This window comes from Mesocricetus auratus, unplaced genomic scaffold (assembly GCF_017639785.1).
Source record: "Mesocricetus auratus isolate SY011 unplaced genomic scaffold, BCM_Maur_2.0 Super-Scaffold_100676, whole genome shotgun sequence".
NCBI lineage: Eukaryota > Metazoa > Chordata > Mammalia > Rodentia > Cricetidae > Mesocricetus > Mesocricetus auratus.
In genome coordinates this window covers 10,721,906-10,748,261 of record NW_024429266.1, presented here as the reverse complement: position 1 = coordinate 10,748,261, position 26,356 = coordinate 10,721,906, and the positions used below count along the sequence as shown (strand labels likewise).

The 26,356-nt window shown below is 47.0% G+C and overlaps 1 long non-coding RNA gene across 2 annotated transcripts; it reads left to right on the top strand.

Annotated features, from left to right (window-relative positions):
- Positions 1–6,248: 6,248 nt before the first annotated feature.
- On the top strand, positions 6,249–20,958 carry LOC110343195. 2 transcript variants are annotated; one of them, XR_002385399.2, is made up of 5 exons: positions 6,249–6,400; positions 7,190–7,329; positions 7,477–7,600; positions 13,556–13,641; positions 20,111–20,958. It is a non-coding gene; the product is annotated as an uncharacterized LOC110343195 (long non-coding RNA). The 2 variants fall into 2 exon arrangements; XR_002385400.2 differs by lacking the exons at positions 13,556–13,641; positions 20,111–20,958 and adding an exon at positions 10,615–11,568.
- Positions 20,959–26,356: the final 5,398 nt, after the last annotated feature.

Here is a 26,356-nt window from a genome sequence, read left to right as displayed (position 1 = left end):
GTGGATGCTTTCTGCTCTCAGGCCACTGTTGTTGCCTGCAAGATTCGCAGCTGTATAAGGTTATGGGAGGCTCTCTGCCCCCAGAGGCCCGCACAGCACCCCTGGCACTATGCAAGCCAGCCAGCAGAGTTTCCTGGACAGCTCAAAGGTGACTTCTCTATGTTGGCTGTCAAAAGTGAGTGGCATCTTCAGCAATAGGGTCTTACCATGTGGTTATGGTGGGCAGCCAAGGGCAATAACAATAGGCTATGTTGTTGTGGGTGCCTCTGGGGTCTCCTTGACCAATAACTCATGGTAGTGCCTGCCTGGCACTGAGATTTTCATTTAATAACATGCCTTCTGGGGACAGCATTATCCACTCATGTGGATAATATCTATCTATCTATCTATTAAAAATTAGTATGTTTTCATTAGGCTTCTTCATGTACCCATACTTTTGGCTAATCCATTCCTTGCCATTTCAACTCCTAAATCCCCTACCCCTGTAAATCTTTAAACCCTTATTATGTTCCACTTATCCCTTTCATGCCGCCTGTGTTCTACTGTCCCCTTTAACTGAAAATTTTTGGGGGGTTGGAAGATGAAGAAGATGGTGATGGAGCCATTTTGTTTGGGTCCTTGCAAAGCATACATGAGATAATGGGTATGCAATTTATTATTATTATTATTATTATTATTATTATTATTATTATTATTACTATCTGTTCTTGTGAGTGCTAGGCAAAGCCATCCTTCTAGAGAAGGGTCAGGTACAAACAGTGAAGGCACAGGAAGGGACAGAGACCAGGGACCCTGGCTCATCCTCCCAGTGGTAAGGCCCAAACTGCTTCCACACACCTGCTGAGTGGGCCATTATCCCCTTCCGCTGGGAACCGGAAGGAGAGACATGAATCCCATTCAGAAAAGTGAGGGTGCTGAAAGTGTCCCTGTGCCTGAGATTCCCTTTCAGCTACTCCAGGGTGCGGTTTAGGCATTCCTTTTGAAAAGCCCTTGAAATGATTTTATTTGAAGGCAAAATTGAAAACCACTGATAAAGATTTTTCTTTTTAATCTTATAAGTGAATGATCAGAGACTCTCAGAGCTGAAATACACCCCACCGTCCAGTATGGAAACGTTGGGTTGATTTTCTTGTAGAGAATAGTTAAGCCTTTTATCTGCAGGTCTAAATCTAGGCAGATTGTTGGGACTGTGCTGGCAGACACGATTGAGAATTGAGACTGTTCTAGAACTTTTTGTCCTGGATTGGGAAATGTTGCTAATTCTCATTTGGGGCCAGGAAATCCTGTTTCCTGTGGTTGCTCTGCTACACCTTGGCCAAGTGACTTGACATTTCTGAACTTTAGTTTCTTTGTGTCTAACAAATGTTTCCTTAGAGAGCCAATATAGACTACTCATGGGTTAAACAACAGAAGGCCATGCAGTTCTTTGCACACAATTTGTGCCTTTTAGATCATTGGCTTAACCATTATGTCCCGGGCAACTTGTTTATGTTAAATGGTAGTGGTGCCTCCTCCTCTTGCTCCCTCCCACCCTTCCTCCTTCCACCCTCTTCCCTTCACCCCTCCTCCCACCCCTCCTCCCACCCCTCCTCCTCTTACCCTCCTCCCATTCCTCCCATCTTACTCCTCCCACTCTTTGTCCTCCCACTCCTCCCCCCACTCCTCCTCACCTTTCTTTCCCGGGATTCTTTTCATTTTGCTTCTCCCCCAGTTACCTTTCTCTCTGCTATGGCCAAACACCTGACAGAGGCAACCTAAGAGAGTAGAGGTTTATTGCGACTCACGATTTAGGGCATTCAGTCCTTCATGGTAGGGAAGGCAATGATGGCACACCTGTGGTGTGGTGTGTTCCCCATCCAGGGAAGTGGGGAGGGGGAGAAATAAAATCAGTGATTTCCAAGCAGGACCTGCCTATAAACCCAAAGGTTGGTCCCTACAGCCTCCCATGCACCAGCAAGGTTCCATGCCCGACATAGCTTCCCTGAACAGCACCGCCTACTGGGGCCAAGTGTTTAAACACGTGAGCCTGTGGGGGACATTTCTCATCCAAACCACTACTGGGTTTGTGTACTTGAGTTCTAGGTTCAAGGTTTTTAATCAGGGAGCCAATGGCATCATCTGCAGATACTTTAGTTGTTATAATATGATGACGTTGGGGAGTGGGGGTGCCATTGGCATCTCCTGGGCAAAAGTCTAGTAGTACTATTAAATGTTTGTGGTGGACAGGCAGCTTCAAAGTAACAAGAAATCCCCACCTCTAAACATCTGCAAGTAACAGGGAATCTAACGCTGCTGGACAGTGAGCGCCGTTAGCTCACACATCATGCACTGGGCAGGCAACGAGCAAGGATTTTGGGTGACATCCGGCCATCAGCCTATCTGTCCTCAGTGGCCACAGTGGAGACACTCTCTCCTTCTTAGATGTGAAGAGCCATGGTGACATGGCGCCGTGAGAATAACCTCGCACCCCAAGTTTAGAAACCTTGATCTGAAAGGTTAAAAATAAAGACAAGGCGGTTGCGTCAGGTCCCCTGGGAGGGCCATCTTTCTCCACGTCTGTGCTTGGGACACCTGGAGACAGCATTAGCTTGTCTGTCATGAGCTCATCATTTAGAAGCAACAGCTGCCAAAGAAATGGGTGAGGCAGGACTGACAAGTTAAAGGCTCGCTCGGATTCCTTCTGGAGCCACGGGTCTTAGCTCATTTACTGCAAAGATAGAAACATCGTAAGACTTCCAGGCAAAGTGGTCCAGCTGAGTAAGTAGAGGAGAATTCATGTAAAACTTCCAAGAGAAAACCCTTTTCCCTGCAAGAGGACACCCCCACCTCCTTGGACCTCTTGGTTGCTGTTAAGCAACTTGTCAGTAGGTGGCGCTAGGCCACCACATACAAGGATTCCTGCCTGGTCTGCAAGTTATTCTTGTCAGTCTGGGAGTGCAACACACTCAGAGAGAGAGAGAGGGAGAGAGAATGAGAGGGAGGGAGAGAGAGAGAGAGAGAGAGAGAGAGAGAGAGAGAGAGAGAGAGAGAGAGAGAGAGAGAGAGAGAGAGACAGAGACGAGAGACAGAGACAGAGAGACAGAGACAGACAGAGACAGAGACAGAGACAGAGAGAGACAGAGACAGAGACAGAGAGAGAGAGCCAGCAGCTGGAAGCAAACACGACCATGACAGGTACATTGTCTTGCTTGAACTGGTGGAAAAGGACATTTGCTGCCAGAGGCTCTGGCTGCAGATACCAAACGAGCAAGACACACAGTTAAATGAAGTCACGCCGCAGGCCTGGCCTCACAGGTTAATCTGAGCCATCTGGCGCCCAGTCACAAGTCTGGGATGCGGCATGGACAGTCTTCTGTGGTGACGGTCTAGAGGGAACAGCTCTGCCACCTGGACCCATGCTTTCTCTGTCAGTTCTGGTGTCGGGCCAGGGGTCCCAGCTTGGGGCTGTTTTGTCCACTTGCAGTTGTGACATGGTCAGGCTGTCTCTTTCTGGGTCATGGCTTGTGCTTCCTTGCCTGGGAACCAAGCAAAAGACTCCAGACAAAGGGGCTGGATAGCAGTTTGAAATGTTGCAGAAGGAAACCTATCCCAATATCGAGAGCTAAGTTTCTGGACATTTCTGGGAAATGCTGTGGAGCAGATTCTGACGTTTTTGGAGAGTCTAATACTGGCATGGATGCCGGCCACTGCAGCAGAGATTTGACAGGGAGGAAAGCGAGGAGAAAGGTGGCGGGTTAAACAGGCAGTAGGGTGGTAATTTTTACTAGCATACATTCACTCTACATAGTAACGGCTTTCATTACAATCTAAAGTATTTTGACTATATCCACCCTCTCTGGTCCCCTTCCCCCTCCTGCTGGCCCCCCCCCCTTCCCAGCAAGTCCTGCTTCAATTTCGTGTCTTCTTGTTGTTTCATTAGGGCTGCTTGCTTGTTCTCCACCCTGGAGTCTTCTCTGTTCCACACTGCTTTATTTGCTTCGAACTCCATGTGAAGGATGATGCCTCGGGAAACGTGAAGGCGACTCAGCCACTGCTGCTTTCTTGAGGGGACTTCGAAGTCTGCTTGGGATGTATCAAACGATGCAAGAAGGGAAACAGGAGGAGTGGACACATCTGCTGGGGATAGCCAGGAAGCTACGTCTTGAGGGAGTTTGGTTTGGGCAGTCACGAGGAACACCTGCGTATAGACAGCAGGCGTTCACCGACGAAATGAATGACAGCAAAGTGAATGAGGGCTGGGGGGTCACATGTCCCCCAGTGAGATGCTCAGACAGACCAGGGTCTAGAGAATAACAGATTTTACCACAGTGCAGTAGGTCTTGCCCCAGTACATTTATTTATATGTATGTGTCAACTTGATCCTCGTGGCAGCACCAGTGACGCGGGGACACCATCTTCAAGTTATGGGTTAACAAAGATCTGGAGGGGACGGACCAGCTGTCTGAAGTTTCTTGGCTTGTAACAGGGAGCTACACTTTGATCCTGGCCTGCTCTTGTTGGAAGGGAAGTTAGACTGCGTCGCCTCAGCCTGGACCTGCAGCTCTGACCTCCATCTTTAGATCTCATCACCCGTATCCCCGCCCACATACCCCCGCCCAGCCCACACTGACCTCTCCATGTCCAGTCTCCTCTTCCTGAGACTGCGTGTGGCCCAGGAGCCTCTAGGTGGCGCTGGAAGCCCCGTGCAGCATCCCCTTGGAGCACAGGCAATTTCGGCACTGCTGGGTACAGACAAGGGCACTGAGTGGTAATAGCAAACCGCGGCAGGGCTAGGTCTAGGTCTTGGCCTCACCACACTCCTTTCTCCAGATTTATTTATTTATTATGTAAACAGTGTCCTGCCTGCATGTATGCCTGCACACCAGAAGAGGGCACCAGGTTCCATTACAGATGGCTGTGAGCCACCATGTGGCTGCTGGGAATTGAACTCAGGACCTCTGGAAGAGTAGCCAGTGCTCTTAACCTCTGAGCCATCTTTCCAGCCCCATCCTTTCTCCAGTTTTGAGTGCAGATTTTGTGGACTCTGCAGAATGGAAAGAATGCCAACACGCATAAATAAGTGTCAAATAAAGAAACGAGAATTCAAGAGCAGCGTTCCAGTGTGTCAAGGGAAGGAGGGGAAGGGGCGAAGAGGGTTGTGCGTGATTTGATGCCTATTTTGCCAGTTTATGTTGAGTCATTAGAAAGCTAACATTGAAGATCTGGGTGATGCTGCTCAATTTGGCTGTATCATTGGGCTTTAACGATGGTCACAAGTGTTCAGACCAGTCATAGGCTTGGGATGTGACATGTCGGAGAAACACGATGCTTAAACCTTGAGTCCTGTCCCAGATGGTCCCCACTGGGTAGAAGAGACAGATGTGACAATTTATTACTTGCATTTGGAGATAGGCAAATAGTGCTCAAGATGCTGATGTGGAGCCTGAGGACAGAGGACCAGCTGCAGAGAGGACCTGCCTGGGAAAGAGTGGGTAAATGTGAGACTCTGGTTGGTTGTCTAGTTTTATGTACATATCAGGCAGTTGATGAGATATGGTTGGAGTGAGAATGTCCCCCTTAGGCTTAGCCATTTGAACATTGGATCCCCAGTTGGTGGCACTGTTTGGGAAGGTTTAGAGGCGTGGCCTGTTAGAGGAAGTTGGCCACTGCAGGTGGGCTTTGAGAGTCAGAATGCCTTGCCTGCTTCCAGTTTTCCCTCTACTGCTTTGTGCTCGCAGTTTGAAGACGTAAGCTTTCAGCTTCCTCTTCCTCCCACCAAGTCCACTGCATGCTACCATGGCTCTCACCATGATGGGCTCTTATCCCTCAGGTTATCTCTGCAAGGCTATCAAGGTTATGGTAGCCCTTTGTAGGAATAGCCACATGTGTTAGCTATTTTTCTGTTGCTGTGATGAAACACCACGGACAACTTAGAGAAAGAGGGGTTTATTTAAACATTTGTTTATTTACTCATCTATGTAGTTATTTATGTGTGTCTGTATATGTGTGTGCACACACATGCCAGAGCACACATGTGGAGGTCAGAGGATAACCCATCAGAGCCAGTTCTCCTCTCCAACCATGTGGATCCTGGGGGATGGACTCCAATGACCAGACTTGGAGGCACACGTCTGTACCCTCTGGACCACCTCCCTAGTCCCCAGGAGATGGCCCTTCACTCTGAAGCGATGACATCTGCCTCATTGGAGCCAGGTGGGTGGAGCTGGGTATCATTAAGAGTAGATGAGCACAGCTGGAGGGAGCAGGGAGCAGTCCTGAGGAAGTGGGATGGAGGAGAAGTTAACTCTTCCTCTTACGGCTCCCTGTGTGCAACACATCCACAGCCCTGAGCTGCCGTTCTCTGTATTTGACTTAGCAGCAGGATTAAGTGTGCCATCAGGTTCAGGAGACATGGGTGAAGGTGAGTTGGCTGACATTCTCATCTGCATGCGGGGATAAACTGTCCTTGAATCTAGTCCACACACCAAAGCACAGCGCTATTAGGTTGGACCGTAAGCAGGGCTTTCTTGGACAAAAGTGTCTACCGTGGCTCTTCATGCCCGATAGTTTTGGAAGGACGGCTATGCATATTAATCCCTTCCCTTGGCAGACTGAAAGCCTCCGTGCAAGCAGAGCTGGCTTGTATTGCAGCTTGCCATGAAGAACTGAAGCCATGATCATAGGGTTCATTTTGGAGGGTTATGCTGTAGCCTGGGGGAAGCCAGGGATCTTCTCTGACAGCTGTTTCTGTTCTGCCTTAAATGTCCTTGTTCTGTTTCTTTCTTTGGTAGTAGGCCATGAGAGTCTTCAGTTTGCTTCTAGAGCGAGGACATGCAAAGTTAGTGGAAATGGCTGAAGAGTTCTAAGCAGCTACAGCTGGCACAAGAACCCCTACTTGGTGTAAATTTGGGGGGGTGCATAGACTGAGACGAACCCTTAAAAACTGCCAAACAAGTCGTCCTTGCACTTTTATTTTGGGCTCAGTTCTTTCCAGAAAAGATATTAACAGAGCGTGAGCTGTTAGGGTTTGGGCGTGAACGTCCCCACAGGTTCACAAGTTTGAACATCTGCTCATTAGATGGTGGCACTGTTTTGGGAGGTTGTAGGTCTCTTGGGAGGTAGTGCTAGTCTGCAGAGGCAGATTTTCTGGGAGATGGACTGCGGCTTCTAGCCCAGGGCCCCCATTTCCTCAGCCATTTCTTCCCCCTAGCCGGACAGAGAGCAAGCAGGACCACGCTCCCACCGGCAGCTGAGGGCTTTTGTCTCACCACGCCTTCCCCACCGCGATGGACTTTAGCCTCACACCATGATCCGAAATAAACGCTTCCTCCCCTACGCTGTTTCCTTAAGGTACCCGTTCTCAGCAATGGTGGCTGCAGGCTGATGCTGGGGTGTGCCTTAGAAAGAAGGGAGAATTTGGGTAGGCGGAGGCTTTCATCTTAGAGCAGGGATGTGATTTGGGTTTAATAACAGCATTTGGTGCACGTGACTCCGCAGGCTTTCCTGGCGTTTCCTCCTGCCTGTGGTGGTCTGAGATGCCGGCACCCTGCAAACTTCAACTCCTCGGTCACTTTTCCAACTAAGGATCTCTGGATTCTTCCATCCACTACCGCCATGTCTGGTAAGCCCGCCCCTTCCTCCCTACCTTTGCCCTTGCTTCCATGAGTTAGGACCCATATGGTCTTTGACTGGTCAAAAATCCCAGTACTGGGTGTCCCACGGCTCCGGGAGCCCTGACCCCTGATTTGTGTTCCAGGGACCACAGAATCAGCTACTGCCTTTCACATTCAGTCCTCCCTTAGTCTCTGGGACGCTGGAGATTATAGGCTTTGGATATCCTCTGCCTCTCTCATGGAAGCTGGGCCCCCCATATCAAACCATGTGCCGGCTTTGGCACCCCACATTCTACCAGTGATCCGTGGTTGGGAATGTGGCTCTTCCATCACCGATAAAGCCTCCTCAGGGCGGGAGCCTTCTTCCATCTGGGAATGTCCTGATTCTCCTCTGTGCGGATGCCAGCGGCTCGAGGTGGTCTGACCTGGGGCAGCGTCTGCTCAGATGATCTGAGAGTTTTTTATTTTTCATTTTTTCCCCATGAATGAGGTTTGAGGTTTTCGTTTTTTTTTTTGTTTTTTGTTTTTTGTTTTTCAAGACAGGGTTTCTCTGTGGCTTTGGAGGCTATCCTGGAACTCGCTTGGTAGTCCAGGCTGGTCTCGAACTCACAGAGATCCGCCTGCCTCTGATTCCCGAGTGCTGGGATTAAAGGCGTGCGCCACCACCGCCCGGCTGGTTTTCAGGTTTTGTACTGACTGGTGCATTCATTTCTCAGACCTACGGTGATTTTTTTTTTTTTTTGGATGTTGTGCCACTTGGACTCTGGTGTCCGCTGGTTTCACACATTTCTCTGCCTCACTCATGGAGAAAAAGCCACTTCCCGGGAGATGGAATGTGCTTATGGCTGCCACCATCTTGGGCATGTGGCATAGCCTGGGAACCTGTTTATGAAAGCAACCATCTTGACCATGTGACCTAGCTGTAGGTCTGCCTACTGCATGGGATGCTCTCTTCCCTCAGCCCGTGCAGACAGACACTCTAGCCTGCTTCTGCCGACCTTTTTTGCCTTTTAGTTTTTGTCTCTAATTTCTTCTGCGGCTGATCTGCTTTCTTGTCACTGGAAATTTTAAGTCTACTCTGTCTCTTTAAATCTCCTCTCTGTTTGCTACAATGTGCAAATCAGAGATTACACTCTGGCTCTCCCTTTTTACTTTTATCCAGTCCTGTTTGATATCTGCTTGTCTCTGTACATGTGGTTTAAATTCAACTATGCTAAGATGTGAATGTAAGCTAACTCTATGCAACTTAAATACAACTGTGCTAAGTCTCAAATATTTCTAAATTGTTATATATATTTAAATGATGGTAAACATTTAAGGTTATAAAGGCCTAGTTACTATTTAAAAATGTAAGCTAACTCTATATGCAACTAAATTCAACTGTGCTAAGTCTCAAATATTTATAAATTGTTATATATCTTTAAATGATGGTAAACATTTAAGGTTATAAAGGTCTAGCTACTGTTTAAAAATGTAAGCTAACTCTATGCAACTTAAATTTTAAATGTGCCAAGTCTCAAATATTTTTAAATTGTTATATCTTTAAATGAAGGCAAACATTTAAGGTTATAAAGATCTATTTCAACTTAACGAAATATTTATACCACCCAGTCCTTCCTGTAAGCTGTTTGCGAAGGTTAAGCTTCTATTACACAAGGGGATTCTTCTTTACTTCTTTGTCCTTTACAGGCGTAAATCTAACCTACTAAGTTAAAGCCAGTTACAGTTAGGCTAGAGGGCTCTAATTAAAACATCCCTCCACAGCCTCTCAGTTTCAATCCAGTTCTGTAGACAGATCCTACACTAATCTGTAGCCACCTATTTGCTTAAGGCAAGCAACTAAAGGCAATTTTTTTCTGCTCAGATGTACTAAACAGACAGACAGCCCTCAAATGCTCAGAGATCTAGAGAATGTGGCATTTAAAATATTCTATATAACAGAGAGATGGGCCAGCTACTACAGCTGCTAGCCCCACCCCATTTCCTCCAACAAGACTGGGGGGCACTGAAGAAATTCCACCCACAAAAGTGGTAGCGCTAGCCACTGAGCGACCCTGCCTTTCATCTCAACTGCTGCCAAGGACTCTTCAGACCGTGGACAAGAGGACAGTGGAATTGACTTTCTCCACATTGCTTGGGTCAATGGAAGGCAAGTCTTCCTACTACTCCTAATCCGCAGGTCCCATGCTATCAGCAGAAGGTGGGTGTCCTTAAAGCCGCTGCCCTCAACAACTATGGAGGAGCTTGGGGTTGGCTGTCCATGCAGCCAGTTAGTAAGTCTCTGTTACTCTCTAATCATTAACTCAGGTAAAGTTTTATCCTTCTCAAGAACTCTGATGCTTTTGACCACTGGTAGCATTGCCAGCTTAAAGCAACAGCCAAAGCTCCAACTGTCACAAAACAGATTTCAGGTACAGGTATCTATGTGAAGATAGGAAAGTGTAAGGTGTATGAAGGTCTAAATATGAAAATTATAAATGAGAATGGAAAGTCTAAGATGGTAATGCAAGGTGTATGAATTAAAGTTATAAAGGTCAAACATGTTCCAGATTTTTCTTTCTCATTATGCTGCTGTTCATAGTCTTAAGATTAGTCAATAAAGTTCTGATAAGCTACTAATCCAACTCTGACAGAGCACTAAACAGCACTATACAGTAACTGCAAGGTCAAAATTAAGGTGCTTTTTTGTGCTAAAAATATCTTTCAGCTTTAAAAATGTTAATGTTTTCAGCCAAGTTGTCTCTAACATAGATGTGCTGCTAATGTGTCTAATACTTATGTTTTCACAAACTCAAAGGATTCTTGTAAGCTCCAGGGAGCCAAATTGGACCCACTCAAACAGGTCAGATTCACTCCAGACATTATTCAACCTTTCCTTGGTCCCAGGACTCCATTCCCTCATCTTGGGACCTCCTGGGGAACCCCTCCCTCATCTTACAATCCTCCCCTCAAGTACCAGGACTTAAGAAACATTATTTTCCTAAATTTAATTTTGTGCTCTGCTCTGCCAACATCTTTCCAGGTCTAAGAGGTGCCAGAGAGTTCCGTACAGCCTGGACTGAGATGAAACAACCAGTTACCCCAGGATGTGGCAGCACCCCAGCTTTCTCAGGTCCCCAAAGATGATCAACGCCCCCAGGTCAGCAGGAAGTAGTCTTGAGAACTCGACGCCCCCTTTCCCTAAGCTGCCATGCCTAACTCCCCACCTTTTTTATTAATGAGCAAATGTGGAAATGAAAGGATTCAGGCATTATGGTGGCCTGCCCCTGTTACCTGGCAGAATGCACCCTGGTCAGCCCCGGGTTCCATGAGTACTAAGTATGCACTGAGGTATAAAGGACCCCTTTAGAAGACAGACCCCCTGCCCACTTACCCTTTTCTGCTCTCTCCTGTTTTGCTCTCCTCTCTGACCCCCTTTCTCTTACCCTCTGCCTCTTGTTCTCCCCCCTCCCTTCATCTCTCTCTTCTTCCCCTCTCACACTCCCTGCCCTTTAATAAACTCCATGGCTACTGAATCTCTTGGTTCCTGTTCCATCACAATCGAGATGCTGGCGATTTAAACAAAAGAACAACAGAGGCTACATGCAGCCTTCACCCTGGCACCTCTGCTTTAAGGGATCCTCCATTCAGTTGTTTCCCTTTGTGTCTGTTGAAGCTCTGGGAGGCTGCTGAACGGACTCCACGCTCTGTTGGAGAAGAGTGTGCCATCATAACCGCCCAGGGAAATGTCTGATGCAGGCTTTCCTGATCACCTACTCCCGCTTTGAGATAGCAGGGGTGTCAGCAGGGCCAGCTTTGGTCTACGGCTCATAGGGCTGGTCCCCAGGATGAGGATGGAAGGAGGAGAAACGATGACCTCACCATCAGCATGAGGTCAGAACCTGAGGCCCTCCTGTGGCCATTTCTGTTCCTCTCAGCACATTCTTGATGCCCCCTGTGCCACAAGGGGATTTCCATCAAATCAGACCTCACAGCACAGCTGACAAAGGTTCCCTTTATGTGTCTTCTTAAAGCTTTTAAAAATTTGTATGTGTATGTGTTGACATATGTATACTCCAGCCTCCCTCCCTCCCTCCCTCCCTCCCTCCCTCCCTCCCTCCCTCCCTCCCTCCCTCCCTCTCTCTCTCTCTCTCTCTCTCTCTCTCTCTCTCTCTCTCTCTGTACATGGTCCCTGGCTCGCTCTCCATTACATTTTCTTATTGTTGTTGTTGTTCTATAGAGACCCTGAAGAAAGTCAAATGGACTGATTAAGACAAATAAGAGAAAGCAAGCGAAATGTTCATGCCTCCTACACCAGAGACGTAGGCTCCTTGTAGGCTGGCCTTCTCGTATCTCTTGGGGGCCCAGGGTTTCCTGGCATAGCCTGGCCCAATTGGAAGGCCACTGAAAGGCTGGGGATTTTGTAAGGGAAAGATGTATGAGCCCCCTGTGAGCAGTATGAAGGTCAGCGAGTCATGCTTCCAATCCATGGGGTGTGACTTCTTGGCAGATATGGAAATGTCCATTATTTTCTTTTTGATAGCTGCCCTGGACAGATTGCAACCCCGCCTGCTCACTGTATATATTCATTCCCTGACAGTTCTGGACAATGCCTTTCTCCCACACAATAGGGGCGTTCTCAGTCTCAGCCAGTGATCCCAGCTGGGACAGGGCTGGCATTCAGGCAGGGCAGGAAGGCACTCAACCACAGCTGGAAAAGGGGTTTGTTTGCTTCTCTGATCTAGAGGCTCAGAAGGAACAAGGACCCTGTGCCCCTCTCTGTGCTGGCTGGGTAGCATGGTGAGCATTTTCAATACAATTCAGCATCAGATGCTAGCACCTGGCTTTGAGTAAGAATGACCAGGGACCCCCGTCATATCCTCCATGGCTGCCATTCAGGGAAAAGAAACTGGAGGCTAGACATGGTGGTGTAAACCCATAATTCCAGCACTTTTCAGGGTGAGATAGAATGATTGCAAGTTCCAGGTAGTGTGAGCTACATAGGAAAACCTTCCTGGGGGGCAGGGGGCATAAAAGGAAGAAAGGGGGAATGAACATAAAATTTTAATTCCATATCCTGCACACTTCAGGTTTGAGGGAAATTTTTGTTTTATGTTCCCACCTTTAACATGAAGTAGACATTTTAGCAGTGGTTATCAACCTGTGGGTCACCACCTCTTTGGCAAACCTCTGTCTCCAAAAAATGTTTACATTACGATTCATACCAATAGCAAAATTAGAGTTATGAAGCAGCAACAAAAATGGTTTTATGGTGAGGTGGTCACCACAACGTGAGGAACTGTATTGAAGCGTCACAGCATTAGTAAGGTTGAGAACCACTGCCTTAGGGACTTTAATGGTGTATGACTAGATATGTACCACTGTTGACACCATGAAATGATGTCACTGAAGTTCACACTTGAGAACTACACTGAATTAAAAAAATAGCAAAAATTTTCTTGTAGTGTTTTAAGCAATTTTCTAATTTTGCTTTGAGTGTCTTCCTTGGCTATTGTGGGAAGCCACAGGTTGGATGTGCCTTAATGATAACCATTAGGGGTTCTCCCCCCTTTTCTTTCAGTCTCCAGTCTCTATTTATGGGGGATCTAGGAGGGTCTTACAGGACGAGGGGGAAGGCAGGTGTGTTGCATGCAATGCCAAGCCAAGCTTTGTTCCACCTCAAGAGCCGCGTGAGAAAACGATGAGAGAAGAAGCCAGGACTCAGGGGCTCCAGGGTGCCTGCAATCTGTCCTTGCTTGCAGGGTTTGAGCTGGCGACCGTCTGAAAGGCAGAAAGGGGCCCAGGTGACTCCAACAAATTGCTCCCTGTCACAGTTTGGCATGGAAGTGCTATCCTGGAGCCCTTGATTAGAATAATGCAATTCTGTTTCTGCAGGATTGAATTGAGAGGCAAGGGCAGTTCCCTGGTGGGGAATCAATCACCTAGATCCTTTCTTGTCTTCATTCCACTTGCTGCTTTTCCAGACATGCACCTTGATGGACAGAGTGGGAGAAGAAATAAAGAAAACAAAAACGGAGGCAGCTTGGATGCAATCTGCAAACACTGCGGGGTAGGCATGGCTTGCTTTTCTTCTGCGGTGGTGGCTTGCACTGGAACCCTGTGTGTGAGTAAGCACGGGTCCTGCCACTTCCCACACTCCCCCCAGAGTCAGCTTCCTTCCACAAGGCTGTCTGGCCTTCCTGACGGCCACGTTCCTCCAGTCTCGCTGCTCGCTACCTGAAGGAGACTAAATTAGCATGGCTGAGGATTTCATGCAAGGAAGTTTGAGTCCCCACGTTAGGATGGTTTATGGCAAGACTGGGAATAAAGGCATCAAGGATTGTGAGTTCAGAGGACTAGGGATTTGACTCAACAGTTCAGAGCTCCATTACCCACGTGGGGTAGCTCACAAACACTGTAACTCCAGTTCCAGGAGATCTGATGCCCTCTTCTGGACTCTTTGGACAACAGCAAACAAGTGTACAGTACACATGTGTACATACACATGCATATGCACATAGATATGCATACACTCGTAAGCATAGACACCCACATACATACACATAGGCACACATACACTTATTCACACATAGTAAAGAGCGATGAACCTGGGGCAGCAAAGCTTTACTGATTTCTTTTCCTGTCATTGAATGGGGACTCGAGTGACAAGAGAGAAGACACAGCAGAAAGTGAAAGAGCGTGTGAACAAGGGAGCCTGCAGCCACTTGAGTGAAACTGGGGTCCTTGTGCAAATGATGGTTTTCCATCATTGACTCGGTTAATCTCTGCCATTTGGTAAAGCCCTTTTCCAAGTGCAGTTTGTAACAGTGATGCTGGGCAGGCTCTGATGGCCTGGTTCATGTTAGCACTCCGAATGGAGGAAACTGTATATAAGAGACCTTTATTATTTAAAACAACCGACTACAAAGAAGTATTTTATGTTGACATCAATTCCTTAAATATGCCTCAGCTCTTTGAAAACTTACACAACTTTCTAGGAATCCCATCTCTTTGTCCATCTCCACAGAGTGGGTTGAAGTAGCTTTTAAAAAGCATTCAGTGTTATTGTCTATATGTATGGGTACATAATGGAGTGTGTGGAGTTGGCTGTCTCCTTTATGCGGGTTCTGAGGATTGAGCTTGGGTTGTCAAGCTTTATCCACTGAGCCATCTCACTGGCCCTGAAATAGTTTATTTTTATATTTGTTTATTTAGTGCATGCACGTGGTCCACACCGTGCATGTGGAGGCCAGAGGACAGTCTGCAACCGTGAGTTCTCTCCTTCCACTATGTAAGTTCTAGGGATCAAACCGAGGCTGTCAGGCTTGGCAGCGAGAGCCCCTGCTCAGTAAGCCATTTTAAAGAGTCCTGACATGGCTTCCATGTTTGCATATCGGAACTCTCTCCTGGTGGGGGCAGGAGAAAGCGATGCCTGCTCATTCCTGGTTGCATGAAGCTTTCCCATTTGACATAATGACCCAGGCCAGCCCATCACAAAATGGGGTACTATCCTTGTGGGAATACAGGGGGTGAGGATAATGTGGGTGGGTAGGTCTCAGAGTGGGGTCATCAGAAGCAAGGGGAGGGGTTAGAAGGGGTCAGCCCTGAGCTCTGAGCCTCAGCCAGCGTGGCTTGGAAGGTCCTGTCCTTTCCATTGCCATGTGCCACTTTGCTATGGCATCAGTTCTTGTTTCAAAGGTCAAAACCAACGAAATGTTCCATCCTTTCGGGTCAGGTGTGCCAAAACTCCAGGTTTGGCGCTGGGCTGTTGGCCTCTGCGAATGCCTTCCAGGTGACACGAGTGTGAGCCCCCCTTATCTCCCACAGCTGCGGGCTAAGCTGGGTTGAGAGGGCAGGTGGCACAGAAGGTGGGTAATTGATTTCCTTTTATGAATATTCATTTGTGGCTACTGCTCCATCTGTTCTCCTTATGGAGTTTCAAAATGGCCACTGAGGACCGAACCGGAGCAAACCTGTCCCATTCCTGTGAGGTCACCACGTCGCTCTGGGGCCAGGACTGAGGCTGAACAGAGAGCCTGGTTAATCATCTGGGTGTGGGGTTTCTTTTACAGATTACATGTCCTGAATTGAATTGCTGTGTTAGCAAACCCATTGGCACAGAAAGGTGGGGCTACTTGCAGAAGGGTCAGCGAGGCACAAGTTATGTGACTGAGCCCCCAGGCGTTTCTAGGACTGGGAGGACTCACAGGATCACTGGTGACTGTGCGCGATGGAAGGGAAGAGCCATCAAGTGCAAAAGGCTCATTAGTGAGGATGGATCTTAGTCCCTTGGGTTAAAACCCAGCCTGCATAGCAAGCATGTCCCATCGGGCTCACTGCCTGTTCTGGGAGAAATCGCTTTATGAACCCTTTGCATGCTGCAGTTCGAAAGTGGTTCATCTTGTGTTAAAGCTGTGTCTATACCACAGAAGAGACTGCATATGTGATATTCTGTCAGTACATACTCAATATTGAGCTGTTCTTTTTCCTAGTCATGAGAGACATTAGCTGGCATTCTTAAAAATGACTCCTAAAGACAGAAACGTCTTACATGAGTCCCTATATCATGACGGATGGATGAATGAGGTTCGTTTAAGTTGTCACACAAAATGCACATTCTGGGATACACACTTTCTGAAAATTGCTGGTCTCTGTATTGTATACTTACAGTACCTTCCATATAAAACTAATTAGTGCAATTATGGACATATTGGGCACTATATAACTTAACTTATATTTTTCATTTGTTGGTTCATCCATCACTTATGTTTTCATCTTTCCTTAACAAAATGCTTGCATGACTACAACTTAGATTTTATTATTTTGCAAGGAGCGTGAAGAAGCAAGCGAGCGTCTTCAGCACCGTGGCGAGCGTGGGAAGTAGGGTGCTGTGTGTAGCTTGCATGTAGACTGTGTTTAGTTAGAAGTAGAGTGATGTATGCAGCCCTGTAGTCCTGCGGTGGAACAGTGTTCAGTGAGACAGCACACAGAGAGGCGGAGCCGTGATCAGTAACAGTCAAGGTACTGTTCCCAACTTGCAGGGCCCTTGGGAAAGGAAAGATAAACAGAGCCCAGGGCAAGGGGTGGCTGAGGGGATCCACATGCAGCTGAGGCAGAGAGCACTGTAACCCAGGAGAATGCTGATTCCCCTGTTTTCTTTCATATTCTTTTGAGGTGCTGGGGATTTGTGCATGCTAAGCAAGTTATGAGTTATGTCTCCAGCTGGTGACGTCTGGTTGTTGCAACTGGAGGGTGTGGCTGCCACCTCTGATGGGCCTCCGTCAGGAGTGCTACTACCTAACTGTAGATGCAGAACACAGGTCTCACCTGGGGAGAGTAAGGGTTTATTCTTGAGCCAGTAGGAGTCACCATGGCCCAGGGGTATGCATTCAGGTTACCCCAGATTTGTACAACACGGCAAGAGTTTTGGTAAGTTATTCTAGTTGCAGTATGAGGGACAGTCAAAAGCCAAGGCATTTTGTAAATGTTGGTGGACATCACAGGTAGGCAGGCCACAGTGGAGGAATTTCTGTTACAGATCTCAGCAATTATCTGATAACATTATTAGTTTGGGGATCAGTGGAATCTAGTGGTCTGATAAGTTAATAGATTTAGAAGGTTTTACCTGCCGGTCACAAGGATGTTAGGTCAGATACATAGGTAGGCAATGAATAGCTATTAAAAGTACTGAAGACAGCCCAGGAGAATTTGGCTCTGGATCTACAACACTTTAATTATCTGCAACCAACAAGTTCTAATTGGTCAGGCAGAATTATTAACACAGGCGTGGCTCTCTGTCCTTCCCTGAGTCCCTAGGGTCTTTGTTCGCTCTTCCTGACAACGTACAGGCCAGCTTCCCATAGTCAACATCCTGATAATGCTGCCCTGGGCTTTGTGCTAGATCCTAGGCCCATACTTGAATGTAGGACCACCACAGAGTAGTGCTTTGGCTTGAAGAACGTGATGGAGAGAAACAAATGGCAAATGTAATGTGGTGTGTTTAAACAGATAAGCAGGGGTGGGTATGGGAGCCCATTAGAATGCACACCTTGGACCTGTGGAGTCACAAAGCTTTCCGGCAGAAGTGACACTCACCTTAACCAGAGGATGGGCAGGAAGTGCGGAGACAAACACCTGGGCACAGCTGGATAATGCCCACGGTTTAGTGAGCAATTCCTTTCAAGCGTCTGTGTTCCCAGGGAAGTGTTATCATCCTTCTATTACGCCATTTCCTTTGTTGGGCATGCCCTATGGGCCTCATTCCTTGCCCGAAGTGGGGACTCTATTTGTGTGAGGCTAACACCACAGAAGTCACTTCTGATGGAAAGTAACTCACTGGGCCCAGAGTTTGTGTCTCCCCCAGTCCATCGTTGACTCTCAAATGGCAATCTTATGATTGTAGGGGAGGGGATGTGGGGAGGTGCGTGGGTCATGAGGGTGGATCCCTCGCAAAGGGTGCGAGTGCCGTAAGAGAGAAGCTGGAGGGGCTCATTTGTCTGCTTCGCCGTGTGGACATGTGGGGACACAGTACAAGCTGTCAGTACCTTCAGCAGACTCCGGATTTATTTATTGGTGCCTAGATCTTAAACATCCCACTTTCCAGAAGTGTAAAAACAGAGTTCACCTTCAGTTTTTAGATTTTATTTGGAGGAGTGCTGGACAAGGGATTTATCATCGACCCTCATCCATGGCTCTGGTTTCTGTTGTTAACAAGCCATCTAGTTGTTTGGATTTTTTTGTTATAGTAGCTCAAAATGATGAACATAATCTCCTAGGGAAGGAACAACAAAAAGAAACCATTGTGACAAACTGGGGAGGTCTTTCATGTATAAATCAAAGGAGCTACATTATGAGACAGGAATACAGTGAGGGGTCGTAGGTGAAAGAATGTGAAAAGACAGTCTGCTCTCCACCTGGCCACAGGGTTTTCCTGCTGTGGGCAGCAACATAGAGACTCAAAATAGGTCAAGCTGAGAACAAATGACCATTGGTCATGTATCATATATCATATATATGATTATTTATCATACATATTAATCATGTATACACATACACACACACGCATATATATATGTATATATATATATATATAATATCATACCACTGAGCCCTCAGTGAGACATCTCTATCAACAACCCTCCCCCAAGATTAGAGGACATTGTGGAAGAGGGGGTTGGGAAGAGTATACAGTTGGAGCCTGAGGAGGAGTACTATGAAATACTACACAGCTGGACATCACTATAGCTATGGTTACCTGCACAATACATAGATAAGGTCGAATCAGCAAGATTAGCCAAGTTGGATTCAGTGGTTACAAAAAAGCAGTAGGCATGAAGATCACACTGGGACATGTCTTGGGGAAGTGGGAGAGGAGAGTTGGAGGTAGTAAGTGTGATCAAGATGTGTAGAATTTAACTTATTTATTTCTGTTTTTCAAGACAGGGTTTCTCTGTAACTTTGGAGCCTATCCTAGAACTCACTCTGTAGACCAGGCTGACCTTGAACTCACAGAGATCCACCTGCCTTTGCCTCCTGAGTGCTGGGTTTAAAGGCGTGCGCCACCACCGCCTGACCTAGAATTTTAAACAAGGTCCTTACCCATATAGCTGTACCTCAGGGCTTATCTGTAGAGGGTCAGCCCCCTCCCTCTTTAAAAAGATTATTGCGAAGGATTTGATAGCACATATAGGATCACGCTTTACAATTACAGTTTAGATGCAACCGTGAAAGGCTGTGATAGCTCAAGAACAAATAGGAGGGACACATTTATTGAGTCCATTTTATGGTATTTTTATTCCCTAAAATTTAGCACAGGCCAACATGACAGAAAAGTTCAGACCTTGGGCAAAGAAATGTGTGATAATGTCATAATGGACTATTGAGGGAATAAAGAGCTATTTGAAATAAATCATATTTCCATCAAGTATCATCATAGTATTGAGTTTGAACACCATGGGAGATTTAAAAGGTCTCGGTGATGTCTTCAGCAGCAGACACTGGAATGTGGACCACATTACCTCAGATGATGCTGACTCTTCCCCATTGTGGGTGTCTTACACAACATGTATTTGTATTTGTTGCATGAACTCTCAGTTTCGTCTGCCTCTCTTGTCTGGAGAAAGGCGCAGAGCAGTAGACAGTCATGAGCTAGTCCACATAGCAAACAGCAGGCGGCTTCTTGCTACCACACCCCATGGCCTTGAACTTCTGAGTCAACCACCTCTACCTCCTAAGTGCTAGGTTTCCAAGTATGTATCACTACATTTGGTTTATGGGGTGCTGGGATCAAACCGAGGGCATTGTGCACCCTAGGCACGTGCTCTGCCAACTGACCTACATCCCCAACCCTAATTCCATAATGTTTAATAGACCCATTACAAAACACAGAACTTTAAGTAAATGTTAGTAAACTGATCACTTATTTCTTTGTGTGCATGTGGTGTGTGTGTGTGTGTGTGTGTGTGTGTGTGTGTGTGTGTGAAAACAGAGGCTAATGTTGGGTGTCTTCTACCATTGTTTTTTACTTTATTTTTTTGTAGGTAGAGTCTCTCACTGAATCTGGAGCTCATCAATTTGACAGAGATGACTGGTTCTCCAGGGATGGGCCAGTTTTCCCTCCCACCCACCAAGCGCTGGAGTTATAGATGCACATTGTCAAGTTTGGCTTTGTGCATGGGCATCGGGGATCTGACTTAAATCTGTATGCTTGTGCACGAGGCGCTTTGCCACCTGAGCATCTCCCCAATGCCCCGATTACCTATTTTGATAGCAAAACTCTTTCCAGAAATGTAATCTGTATGGTCTACAAAACAGCCATTTTTCTTAAAAACCAACCAAAGCAGTCATTAGCCAGAGCAAAATGCGCATTCCTAATTTAATTCTGAGCTATCAACAAAATGGTCAAACTCTACTTGTTACCCTGGCAGTTTCTTTGAGTTCTGCTTTCTGTGTAGTCATGCATGCAAATAATTCCACTGAGTCTTACGTGGCCACTGCAGAGACCCAAGTAATCAAGGCTTTGAAGGCTGGAGGGGGTTTTTAAATTTGATATGGAGCTTATTAAAGAGAAGCATGGATTTTCGCAATGTGGACAAAATAGTCTTAAGAATAGAGACAAGCCCATGCTGAACACAAGCTATGCAGAACTTATAATGCCCTTTCTAGAGAATACATGCTATTTTGGAATTAGAGGGCTGAGGTTGGAATTTGGTCTATATAACAGCTCTAGATCTTGGAAGAGTAACTTAGCTTCTCTGGGCCTTTGATTTCTTAGGTATTGAAGCATGAAACCTCTTGGTATAGGCACTTCTTTTCTTCTGTGTTCTGATGTGTCTTAAAATTGATGAGAGAAGCTGATGATTTGAAATGAATGAACTAAGATACTTGATTTTTTTTGTTTATTGCATTTCATTTGTTTTGAGACAGGGTCTCACTGTGTAGGGCTCGCTGGCCTGGAGTTGGTTTTGTTTATTAAAAGTGCAGTTCACTTTATGAATATGCAGCAGGAACAATGACATAAATATAAGCACCGCCACTTCAAACCAACTTCTTACTCCCATTTCTCATGTCCACTTTGTAGTCTTGGACTTTCTCCTTGTTTTGTCATCGGAGTGGAGGCAAGTCTATATGTTTAGTCTTCTTATTTTTAACTTCATTCCCTTCCTTTACCAGCATGCTGTTTCCTTCACATCTTCTAGTGACTAAATCCTTCCAAGAAGAAATGTTGTCCTCCCTGTGGAAAATCTCAGGGCTGTATGTCTTGGACATGAAGTTCGTCTCCATCGTAGGGAAATAGCAGGGTTTTCTTGGGAAGAAGCTTCCTCCATGCACGGTCCTTGCTCTTTGTTTCCAGTGTCTGAGATGTCACAGGCAAGAGCCACACTGAAAAACATCAACCCAGTGATTCCTGAATATAGTTTGATTGACTCTCTGGGGCTCAAGAATTCCTGAGACAGGGCTGGATGACTTCCGCTGTACAGACCAGGAACATCTGAAATCTTCAGCTATTCCTCTTGGGAGAAATGAAAAAGAGGACTTCAGAGATCTAGTGAAGGCAAGTGTGTGTGTGTGTGTGTATGTGTGTGTGTGTGTGTGTGTGTGTGTGTGTGTGACCCTCCCAGAAGTTCAGCCTTCCCTTATCTACCAGTCTAAGGTCACCCAGAATTTTTAGAATATTGCTCAAGGGCCATCAAATTCTTTAGGAAGAAATTGAGTTATTGGAACTTTAGTAGTCCTGGGGATAACTGTACTTTCCCAGAGTTTCACATTATTTATTTCCAGAAAGTAATTTTAGTTGATTGCTTTGTGGTCATTCTGAATGAGGCGTTTTAAGAAATAGGAGAGGATTGGAAGGGTTGGCCTGACCTCCAAACATATCCCTCTGAATGCTCCTAAGGGTCTGGCCTCGGCCAATCTAGAGGGAAACTTGTTGGAATTTCTCCCTGGAAGGTTTTAATGTTAAGGCTGGGCAACTCTCCTTCTTGGTCCATATAGTTGGACAACTGCCTGGGACAGGAGTATGAGGTGACCCTGTAGTTATGTGAAGGAGTCCAGGGCTGACTTTCATGATTGGGTGACAGATTCATGAGGGGCAATTAGGCTGTTCTGCATCTGCTTTAATATTTTGTTCAGTGTCTCTTCACATTGACTGTCTAAGGAGGTCCTAAATTCTTTGAGGTTTGGCATGCTGTCTTACACTTCTTTATGCCCCACTTGGAAAAGAAAGAGCCTAGGTAGAGCTAGTGAGGCAAGGTTCTGGAAGAGATATGTGCAAGGAAATGTAACAAGGCCTCAGGCTGGAGGTTGAATACTGATAAGGAAAAATAATACTCTAGGACTCTGAGTTCGGAGAGAAAGAACCTCTGCTGCTGTGGCTTCATATTGTAGACTGGAATATGTGCCTCCCAGAATTTATACACCACAGCCCTAACCCCAGTGTGCCTATATTGGGCCTAAGGAAAGAATTCAAGTTGAATGAAGTCGTAATGATGGGGCCCTGATCCAGTAATATTGGCGACCTTATAGAAAGTAAGTCAGACAGCCTTTACAGCACCGTCCCCTCTCTCTGTACACACACTGAGGGAAGGCTCTGTGAGGACGTGGTGAGAAGGCAGACAGCCTCTTCAAGCCAACAACCAGGCCTCCACAAGCCAACAACCAGGCCTCCACAGACTGTGACTCCTGCCAGTGTTCTGTTGTTCTTGGACTTTCCAGCCTTCAGAACCGTGAGAACATATGTCAGTTATTGGAGCCCCAGAGTCTCTGCAGATCTGTTATGGCAGCCGTAGCAGATGGAAATGCTACATCTGTGTTCTGTTCAATGTAAAAAGGATGAGGCAGGGCTCGCTGTTGAGCCCCAGTTTCATGGATGAAGGGGGTGTCAAGAGTCTGAGGTGTCGGGACCAGGATGGATGCACTGGAGTGGTTACTGGGGGATGATAGCAGATGCTAGTTACAAGTAGCCAGGGGAGAACCAGAAACAAGGAGGGGAGCCTGTCCTGGGAGCTGCCAGGCTTTGGTCTGCAGTGCAGAGGGCATGTGGGTCCTCATGGAGACCAGGGGGTGGTGGCAGTGGCCAAGGGTTGGGATTCCCCTGAGAAATGTGATAGCAAACAGGAAAACAGTTGTTGAGGTTAGCAGGGAGAGAGTACTTTGGACTACCTGGAGGGGTAGGCTTGGTAAGGCAAAGGGAAGTGCCACTGTTTCTGGCGTGGTGCAGAGCAGAGGAGCTAAGGAATGGCTTGATCCCTGTAAGGCTAGGGATCAGGCACAGCAGGAATCAGGAAATGAAGAAGACCATAGAATAGGGCCATGGTGTGGAATATCAGAGTTCAGGATTTTCTGGGGATGACAGCCTTGAGTTTGGCTGTGACAATGGGTGGCAGCAGGGTAACTGTTAGCAGTGTCAGGGGGACCTGTGTGTGGGTCTGTCACCCATGTGCTTAACCTTGTGGACATGCCATGTCTGTTAGGATTTGGCCAGGATGGAGAGTGGAAAGCAGGGTATGAGGGAGGTCTCGGGAACTCTGTCGGGGATACCCCAATACTTTGGGGATCCACAGAGGAGTCTCAAGGTTAGGACTGGGGGCCGTGGTGGGTGGCATGCTCCTGGGGTCAAGGGAAACTGGTCAGGGAGGGAGAAGAGTAGGGAGGAGAGCCGGGGACCGAGGCTCAGATTGTTCTACACAGTGGGAAGTAGAGCCAAGTTTTTACAAAGTCCTCAGGTTTATAGAGCGACAGCTAATACGAAGATGAAGCCTCCAGCTTGCTAATTCCGACATCTTACAGCAAGCCCCACCTTGCTATTTTAATAAAAACCTTTTAAATATCAATCAACTCAGTTCCTGTCTTCAGGGGAACAGCAGATTTTGAAACTTTGTGGGAGAGGCAATAGTTTTCAGAGATGGGATGCATTCTTCAAATGCCATGCGATTTAAGTTCTCTCTGTATTCAGTGTCAAGTATGGAACTAGCAACTAACAACTAACTAGCTAACTAACTAACCAACTAATGGATGTGGGTGACAAGCAGAGGAGATCAAATGGGGAATGGTGAGTAACAAAACTGAGAGCATTAGGGCTCCTGTCTGGGTACCAGTGGCGGTGTTATTAATGTGAGTGATGCCCATGGGCAAAATGTGGATTAAGGAAAGAGAAAGGCACTCTGACAGCAAAGCCAGAATGTCTGCCAGGGGGAAATGTCATAAAAGGAGCCAATTCTATTTCGACCAAAGGCCCCAAGCTATGAGTTATTTCCAAGGAGATTTAGCGAGCCGACACGCTGAAGTTGGATCTGTAGCCCTTCCCCGCATCCTCACTATGGCAGGGGCTGGACGTGGCGCAGTGCGTAGAACCCAGGCTTTGGACCAAGATGGCGCTGGTCCAAAATGCTGGCTCTGTCACCCTGCGGGCGATCAGCATGACCTTGAATTTGCATCCAGGCTGTTTTGAGCCTCTGTTTCCGCATCAGTAGAAGAAAACACAAAACTGTAGGTCAAAGGTGAGGACTGGGGGGGTCTTTAGTACAACATCTAACATGTAAGCCTTCCATGGTCGCTTAGCGGCTATGCTGAGCTAGCTCTCTGGTCAATGACTCGGCACAGCAGAAGTAGCAGTACTTGAAAAGGCTGCACAGACACGTTTATGTGGCTCTCTTAATAATAAAATAATTAAAAACACAAATGAGAGCTCTGCAGTGCTGCAGACAGGGTGGAAGATGCCTGTGAGCTTGTCTGCTCGCCTTGGAGTTGATGGGGGGGCGTGTCTCAGTCCTGGGAAGGCGACAAATTGCCAGGAGTGGCTTCCTTTCTGGCCTTGTAGGACTTTTCTCAGACTGACCCGGAGAAATAATTCAACCCTCACAGCCATTTTGCAAGTGCTGCTGGGACCCGCTTTCCAGATGGGAGAGTAGAGCTTGGTTGGTGGTGTCCCCAGCTCTGTATCTGAGGAAGGTCTCAGAGGGGGGGGGTGACAGTAGAGTGACTGGTGTGAGGATGTGGATGGGTGGGAGGAAGAGTGTCTTGTCAGAGCTGCTGTGGTGCAAGAATTGAGGGCCACACTCTGTGCCTGCCTGCCGTGAGCTCCCGCATGTTTCCAGCAGGGCTCTCTGGACCTTCTGCTTGCTAGTACGTCTATTCTGAGCAGATGCCAGGGAGTTTCATCTTCCTCTTTGGTATGGGAGTTAAGTGACGCTTAGACTCAACTGTTTCATAGCTTCTGATAAACACACCTAAAAATATAGAACTCCTGCTTTGACGACTTGGGACAAATGAACACAGACAAATCAGCCATCATATCAGGCTTTATCAGGGGAGGGCTGGAGGCATAGCTCAACTGATAGAGTGCTGGCTCTCTGAGAACCAAGCCGCAGACGTGGCAGTGCGTGGCTGTAATCCCAGGCATGTAGGAGGCAGGGGCGGAAGGATGCCAAGTTCAAGGGCTCGCTGGGCTAGTGGAGAGCCTGCCTCAGAAGGGCCGGCAAATGTCTGGAGAAAGTGTCTTTGGGATAATACAGTGACCAAATGGAGGCGATAAGAGTAGGGGATCTTAGTCCTGGGAAGCACAGACCTCTTCTGGAAAAGAGGTTTGCTTGCGTTTGTTTTCTGGTTTGGGAGTTTTAGTTGGTTCAGGAAATTCTAGGAACACCCTGGGAGAGAAACATGACTTTGTTTTCTTTGGACGACCTGAGGACGCATCTGTGAGCACTCAGGATGCATGAAGAAGGTTTGCATACAGGCATGGTGGGTAGGAAGCCTGGGCAGGAAAACACTAGTCCCACGCTGCACCCTTTTATTCCATGTTGAAGAGCAGAGATGCTGGTTTTAAGCAGTGTTTAAAGATATTTACATAAGCACATTTTCCAGAGCCATGAAACCAACAAAGTGTTTGTTTTACCCTTGCCCATAGATGTGACCCTGGCTCGTGCTGGCCAATGATGCTACCATCTCACAAGATGTTCCTATTGGTTTGGACACAGAGCGTCACTGTTTGAGTGATAATTCCTTCTTTCTCTACTACTTCCATTTCCTGCTAGTCAGAACCTCAGGACGGACAGCCCTATTTTGATATCTATTTATAGCTTGGGCCTGCTGTCCCTGGAGGAAACATATGTGCATTTGGTCACTGTGACATTCTCTGCCCCTCAGCCCCATCTTGAGCTCCAAGGCTCTGAATTATGGGGGCTTCCTGGTATCTCTATTATACTAGAGTTGCACTAATCTCTGGTGTTAATATCTCCAGTCAAATCTCTAACACTGGTAGAAGAAGAATTGGAAGGCCCCGCCCATAG